Here is a 7,688-nt window from a genome sequence, read left to right as displayed (position 1 = left end):
ACAATGCCTTGCCCATAATGAAAGCTGGTCATTGTTAGCTGTTATTTTCATGCCTGAGCCATGAGTTTAAGATTCCTTGGTCAAAAAGAATAATATAGGTACTTATAGTTTATCTGTATCAATATATATATTTATTTATTTATTATTTATTTCTGGCTGCGTTGGGTCTTCATTGCTGCGCACGGGCTTTCTCTAGTTGCGGCGAGCGGGGGCTACTTTTCGTTGCAGTGCGTGGGCTTCTCAGTGCGGTGGCTTCTCTTGTTGCAGAGCACAGGCTCTAGGTGCGTGCGGGCTTCAGTAGTTGTGGCGCACGGGCTTTGTTGTTCCACGGCATGTGGGATCTTCCCGGACCAGAGATCGAACCCGTGTCCCCTACATTGACAGGTGGCTTCTTAACCACTGGGCCACCAGGGAAGTCCCTGTATCAATTTTTTTTTAATCTATATGGCAGGTTTTATGGAGTAACAGTTAAGAGCATTAGTTTACTTTAATGTCCATAGTTTACTTGAAAATAGCTTGACATCGAGAATGGAAACATGAGTTTGTATTATTTGAAGCCTTAACTCTTGGGGCATTGAGTTGCTGTAATAGAAAATTCAGCCTCCGAGAGCGGTCAGCTGGCAATATATCAGAAAGATGTCAGCTCTTCAAATTTCAAGCACCACCTGAGGCTTTGCATATTAAGATAATGCATGTCAGAAATGAGTTTTTATTGGCAAAATGAGAGACTCATTAGTCTACATGATGAATATCAGAAATAGACTCTCAGTGGTAGAATTAAAGGTATTCAAGTTTGGAGGACTGGGTAAAATACTGTAAAAATGCTCCCCAATGCATGCTGTAGGACCCAGTGTGGCTGGGGTCATGTGCATAGGGATGACACTGAGGCCAAAGACAGTCCTGTGAGCTGCCATTGGTTAAAATTTCTGTTTGCCTAATGCCTGTTCTAGGGCCCTACCTCTGCAATATTGTTGCTTGTGCCTCAGGGGACATTTTTAGTCAAGAGATAGAATCCATCAAGCTCACAGTTGTACAAATTGTTCTGGGCCTGCTTTCTAAAGGAATCCTTGTTTAATAAAAGTGCTGTATTTGTGTCCAAATTTGGTCTGAGAATTGCTTTCCTAATAACATGATAATGAGTACCTTCAATGTCTCAGTGACGTCATAAACCCAAATTACCCAAGAGTGGTGCTCAGCCCAATTGGATTAAGTCAGTTCATAGTAGCTTTTTTTTTTTTTTCTCCTGTGACCCCCACCGCGCAGCCTGCAGGATCTTAGTTCCCTGACCAGGGATGGAATCTGGGCCCCCAGCAGTGAAAGCACGGAGTCCTAACCACTGGATCACCAGGGAAGTCCCCACAAGAGCTTTAAGATAAGATAGACCTGAATTTGACTCTCGAATGTGCTACTTCCTAGCCCTTTGACCTTGGGCAGATGTCCTTACCTGTGGGTCATTAAAGGATTAAATAAGACAAGGCAGACAGAGCACATGCACAGCACCTGGCACACAGCGAGACAGTAATAAAGGCATCATCGTGGTTATGATCAACTGTTTAGGGTTCTCACTTCTCCTAATTGTAAGTGGCTTTCCAACGTCTTTAGATGTTTTTGTTTGTTTGTTTGTTTTGTTTTTTGCGGTACGTGGGCCTCTCACTGCTGCGGCCTCTCTCGTTGCGGAGCACAGGCTCCGGAAGCACAGGCTCAGCGGCCATGGCTCACGGGCCCAGCCGCTCCGCGGCATGTGGGATCTTCCCGGACCGGGGCACGAACCGGCGTCCCCTGCATCGGCAGGCGGACTCTCAACCACTGCGCCACCAGGGAAGCCCTAGACGTTTATTTTACATGACAATTTTACGCAGAACTGTAAGTCGAAAGTGCCCACTCTTGGGCTCTTGTGACCTACATTGCTCAGGTGCTTCTTTTACCCCTTGGAGTCTTTAAGATCCCCATTGGGATGAACATTCCTTGTGGGCAGGGATCTTGTCTCTTAGTCACTGTTGATGCCCGGCACCTGGACCCAGGCCTGGAATGTGGCAGGGGAATGATAGGGACCTAACTGAACTGTGCATCTTCTCTTATCCAAGCTCAAAACCAGGAGTTCTTTATTCTCCCTCTTCTTTCCCTGCTCTCATTCCACCAACCATGCTTCCCGTTTGTTGTTTATTCATAATGTTACATCTTCCAACCTCTCAGCCTCCCTCTTAGTCCAGGCACCATCTTGCATTTAGACCATTGACATCTTCACCTACTGATTATATCCAGCTTGTTTCTCCTCCCGTGTCTGGCTAGTTCTTTCTTCAAACTGTCTTCTACAAAGCAGCCAGATTATTCTATTAGAACTCTGCACAAATCATCTTTCTCTCAAAAAACAAAAAGAAAAACACACAAAAAAAACCACTTTCAACAACTCTCTACTGAGACCATCCAAATCCCACAGGCTGGCTGGCAACTGGAGTCTCCACAACCGAACCCATGGACCTTCCTTTCAGGAAATCCTTCACTCCAGTCACAGTGGTTTACTCATTATCTCTGCTGACCCCTGTGTTCACAGACCAGTGTCTCTCAAACATCTCCACCAAAGGCTCCCTAAACTCCAGAAGAGGGTGGCTCAAGTACACAGAGGGAGATGCTGCTTCCAAGTCCTGTGTTTTATATAAAAAACTCATATGAATTTTGCATTCATAGCACATAATAGATCCATCTGTGTTTGTATTAATATATAAACATCTTAGATTATAGCCACTCTGTAAAATTGGATGAGTCCAATCTCCAGGGTCCAAGAAGATGTGCCCAGGTAAGCCGATGGTTTGTGAATCCTCTAGCTTACCACAAAGCACCATTTTCCCCACCATCACAAGCCCACAGTCTGTTCTTCTGGCTTCCTTCCTCCCTACCCTGACTATTTCGGGCAGCAGTCACCGCCTCCTCTGAGATCCTACTCACTGTAGCTTGAACTGGGGACCATCTTTTCATAAACAATTCTGTTCCCCCAAATAAAAGGTAGGCACTTGGAGACAAAGACCCTCTGTTACACCAGTGGCACGAAGCTCTGAGTGCAAACAGCCCTCAGCAACATCTTCTGTATTCCTCATATGCTTTAAAGTGTCTCTTTAACATTTCCATTTTACATTGACTTCTTTCTTTCTTGTCTTTTCTCCTCTTTCTTTCCCATCCCTTCAATGGCATTTCTTTCTCCTTCTCTCCTATTTCGGGTCTGAGTGAACCAAACACTGAGTTCTTTCTCAATGGTAGGAGTTTTTCTGATGCTATGCTTTAAAATGCTTCCAACAGAACAATATAAAGAGTGATAAGAGTAACACACAATGGCTTATTTATTTGTTTGTTTGTCTGTTTTTGGCATTTTATCAAAGGCAGGCCCTGTGCTCAGAGATTTATTTGGCTTGTTTCATGATAACACACCAGCTGAGAATCCCTCTCTGAAGGAAAGTGGAACATTTCAGAAAAGTACACAAGCAACTCTCAGCTTCCTGGAGACCCACTTCCTTTCTCTGCCCGGCCTCTCCCATTTCATGTTTCAGTAACAGCCCCACCGAACGGAAGAATGAAGGCAGGGAACTCATGGAAGGAGGGGCTTTGAAACAGAAGGTTAAATTGAGATGAGCTTCAGTCATTAGCTCTGCTTTCTGTGGTCCCCATTAACCCAGGTGATTGAAAGGGCAATGGAAGGATGTGTCAGCTGAATCACAGAATGCTATTGAGGTTTTCTTCCACTCAGTGGGCACGAACTATACACACACACACACACACACACACACACACACACACACACCTTTCCCTCCGGCCCCTCCCCCAGCCTTTTTCAGAGGCTGGAAATAACAAGCCTCATCCAGCCGCATGGCGTCAGTCACGCCAGCCAGCACTCTTTTCATCTGTCACTGGCCAGCGCATCCATAAGTGTAAATATAATTGGGTTGAGGGAGGGAGGTAGTGTGCCCAGTGGGCGTGGCCTCCTGGCTCCAGGTGAGAATCGGCCTTTCCAGACAGTGCTGTGGCCACCGTCAGGTTGCCATAGCACTGACGATGAGAACCGAACATACACGCACAGAAGCAAGTAATCATGCACCAAATGTTCATTCTTTTGCTCTCTTGTTGGCTGGCTGAGCAGATATTTATTCGATGGAATTCTGAGAAGGCTTATGTTTCATTATGTTTATGCAGTGGTTTCCAGTCTATGAATAGCATGTCCATTTTTGCAGCAAACTTCCTCAACCTTTAAGGCCAATTTCCATTAAAAATTGTTTTCAAAAATTATCCAAAGAGAGACAGAGTTGTTGCTTTTCTATAGATAGAATTTCTGATTTCTTTGAAGCCTATGCTGACATCTTTTAGGCCAGCAGGAGTGTGTCAATTTGCGGAGCTGCAGGAAATTTTAATACATATGCTGGTTACAATCTGTACTACCTATCAGCACAGCATCTAAGTGCATAGGCCAGGGTAACAAGAAGAAAGGAGGGTAAACTTCTCCTGGGACTCTGGTCTATTTGTGTGCCAAGCGGAATTTTTAATTTGGAGAGCAATTCTGCAGAAATGAACAGAAACTGCTATCTAAACATTTTAATAAGAATAAGCCCCTGAGCCAGTATGCAATCGAGTGCAGTGCTTTCTAGTAATTTCATTTATACAACAACTCCACAAGCTGTTTCTCTCTCCATATTCAGATAACCCTCGCCTCTAGGGTGACCAGAAAAATGATATTTTAATAATGTGCCACATCTGTGATCAGAAATACTTAATGAAACACTCTCATGATCATATGGGTAACAAGCTTCAAAGAACTCTTTTCCAGATTTAGGCAGGACCTGTTTCCTTCTTGTGGTAATTTTTCAATTTCGTCTGCAAGGAATCGTTACCCAAAGACACGTGCTTGGCCTGAGGTCCAGCATTTTTTTCAGCTAGAAGAACTTGCTGGCTCCCACAGAACTTCTGGACCTGTGCTGTCCAATGGAAATATCGATACGACGCAAGCTGCATATGGAATTTAAAAATTTCTAGTCATCACATTAAGGAAAGTAGAAAGAACCAGGTGCAATTAATTCTAATTAATGAATGAATGCATTTTGTTTAACACAACATATCCACAAGATTATCATTTGGATGTGTAATCAATATAAAAACATTCTTAATGGGATATTTTACATTTTTATATTACGTCTTCAAAATTTGGTGTGCATTTTCCATTTACAGCCCATCTCCATTCCGACAAGCCAAGTTCAAGGGCTCCATAGTCACGTGTGGCTGTCATATTGGGTGGTGCAGCCTTAGAGCAAAGTGCTCCTGAAAAGGTGGTCTGCAACCACTCACATCAGGAAAAACCTGAGAATCTGAATAAGAAGGTGCATTCCTGGGCCCTGTTCATGACCTACCAAATCATATCTCTGGGGGTGGCACTGAGGGATTTGCATCTTTTAACAGCTCCGTAGCTGGAGCTTTGCTTACTAAAACTTGAGATCATCCGTTAGGCTCCGCGTCCCAACTCATAGTCCTTCAGATGTCACCACCACAACCCTCACTGTTCCCGACCAGGGCTCCTGGCCTTCCCCAGGCAATAGAAATTGACTAGAGGCCAGACAAGAAATTCAGGCAACGCTTTACCGGGGCCCCTGCTGCAGCAGCGGGGAGGGAGAACTAACAACAGGTTCCCTTGCTTGTTCGTTCCCGAGGCGGGGCAGGCTTGTTTCTTACAGGGCGTGAGAGTGAGGTGTGTCCAGGGGTCTGGCCGGAAGGGTGGCTTAGGGAGTTTGCCCACCCCTTAGGTGGTGTTGTGTGCAGGGGGAAGGCTCAATACCCTGCTTTTGCTCCAGGCTCTTCAAAAGTGGCAGTTGAGGGGTTTTTTTTTTTTTTTTGGTCTCTGTATCTTCTGGGTCCAGAATTTGCCCCAACTGTGCATGCACACAGTTCTTTTTAGTCCCATACAGTTTCTTTCTATTCTGTAGATTGAGGAGAGGTGTGTCCACGTGCAAGCGCTGCAGCAAAGGGTCCAGGTCTCAGGCCTGCCTCACCACCACACGTCATGTAAACCAGGAGATACAACCTCCCACCCTAGTCTATTCTGTTATTGGCTCACAAGCGTCTCTTGAGCACTGATCACGCTCCAGCACTGTTCTCAGCAATAAACAATAGGGGTATTGCTCTGGGGTACCTATTGCTCTGGGGTAGAGCAGTAAACAATAGAGGCAGTGGCCCTGCCCTTTGGAAGCTTACATTCCAGTGGAGGAGGCAAAGAAGAAACCAGGGAAGGGGTAAAGCAGTGGTCTGATTTCTGGTGGTGATGAGCACAGACAAGAAAAGCAGGAAGGCAGGAGGACAGGGGGTGGGGCGGAGGAAGGATGGGCTTCTAGGCAGGCGCAGTGCGGTGGTCTTGGGGGCTCTGGGAAGAGATGACCACAGACACTGAATGAAAGGATGGAGGGAGCCCCGGAGCAGTCTGGGAGGAGAGCTCTGCGTTAGAGCCAGCAGCGTGAGGCCTGTGGTAGTCAATGCACTTGACTTTAAACAACGAAGTGTGTGGGATTTCGTTCTGCAGCAACGGAAAACGAATGCAGTAAGATAACGATAATGAATATAATAAATATAGCAATAATAATCTTCAGCACTTATTATCTGCGAAACATATTCAATTGCTTTATCTCTATTCCTCACAACACCCCGTAAAGCTGGCACTGTTATTAGCCCAGTTTAGCACATGCAGAAGTTGAGGCTGAGGAAGACGGCACACGTGACAGCAGGGGTCCAGCCGAGGCCGGAACTCTGCAGAGAGTTTGGTCACTGCGCAACGCTGCCTCCTATCGGGGGGGGGGGTCCCTCGTGCAGGAGCTCTGCGCCTGAGAGCCCCTTATTCACAATGTGGAGGAGGACTGCTCTACGCGGGTCTCATCCCCCCGGTGCCTCAGCCCTGCCCGGCCTGCCCAGGCCACGGCCTGCAGAGCCTCCTCTGCTGGGCCACCACATTGCTTCCTCTCCTGCCCTCTGCAGGCCCCATGGCCAGTTTGGCCTCTGGGAGCTAAGGTGTCCCCGGGCTCCAGTGGGCATATTCTGGCCTAGCCCACCCTTAGGGTGACCGACTCTTCTTGGTTTCCCAGGACTGTCCCAGTTTTAAAAACAAAAGCTCCACCTTCCAGGAAAGCCCTTGGTCCCAGGCAAACTGGGATGATTTCTCACCCTACCATCCTCTGAACCAACCGAGGCTGAGGTAGGCCCAGGGGCCACTTGCATCCTGCAGCTTGCCGTGACCTTTCCTGTCACCAAGAAGAAAAGAAAGGCCCGGCTAGGATACTGAGTCCTGCTCCCGCCCCAAGAGCTGAGAGCAGAAGCAGCTCCACAGAGGCAACTGGCTCCTGCTGGATGGGGGTCCTCAGCCTGGACCCTCAGACGGGCTAGGGAACCATGACCCCGTGAGGACTGTTCCCGTGAATTGAGAGACCTGCTTGCCTTGAGCATCACACATGCAACACATTGATGCAGACATCACTGAAGCCAGACTCCACGTCTCCATCCGTTCTGCTCCCAACAGGAGAAAGCCGGGGGGAGAGGTGGCCCCCGTCCTCCCTTGTCCTCCCTGGGATGGTGACCATGATGCAACTCGGCTGGGGGTAAAGGGAACTCATCTACTGCTGGTCACCTCAACTGAGAGCTCAGTCCCGACGAGCTGGCTTCTCTCCATTGGGTGT

This window comes from Mesoplodon mirus, assembly GCF_964341445.2.
Source record: "Mesoplodon mirus genome assembly, chromosome: 17".
Classification (NCBI taxonomy): Eukaryota; Metazoa; Chordata; class Mammalia; order Artiodactyla; family Ziphiidae; genus Mesoplodon; species Mesoplodon mirus.
This window is presented reverse-complemented; position numbering follows the sequence as displayed.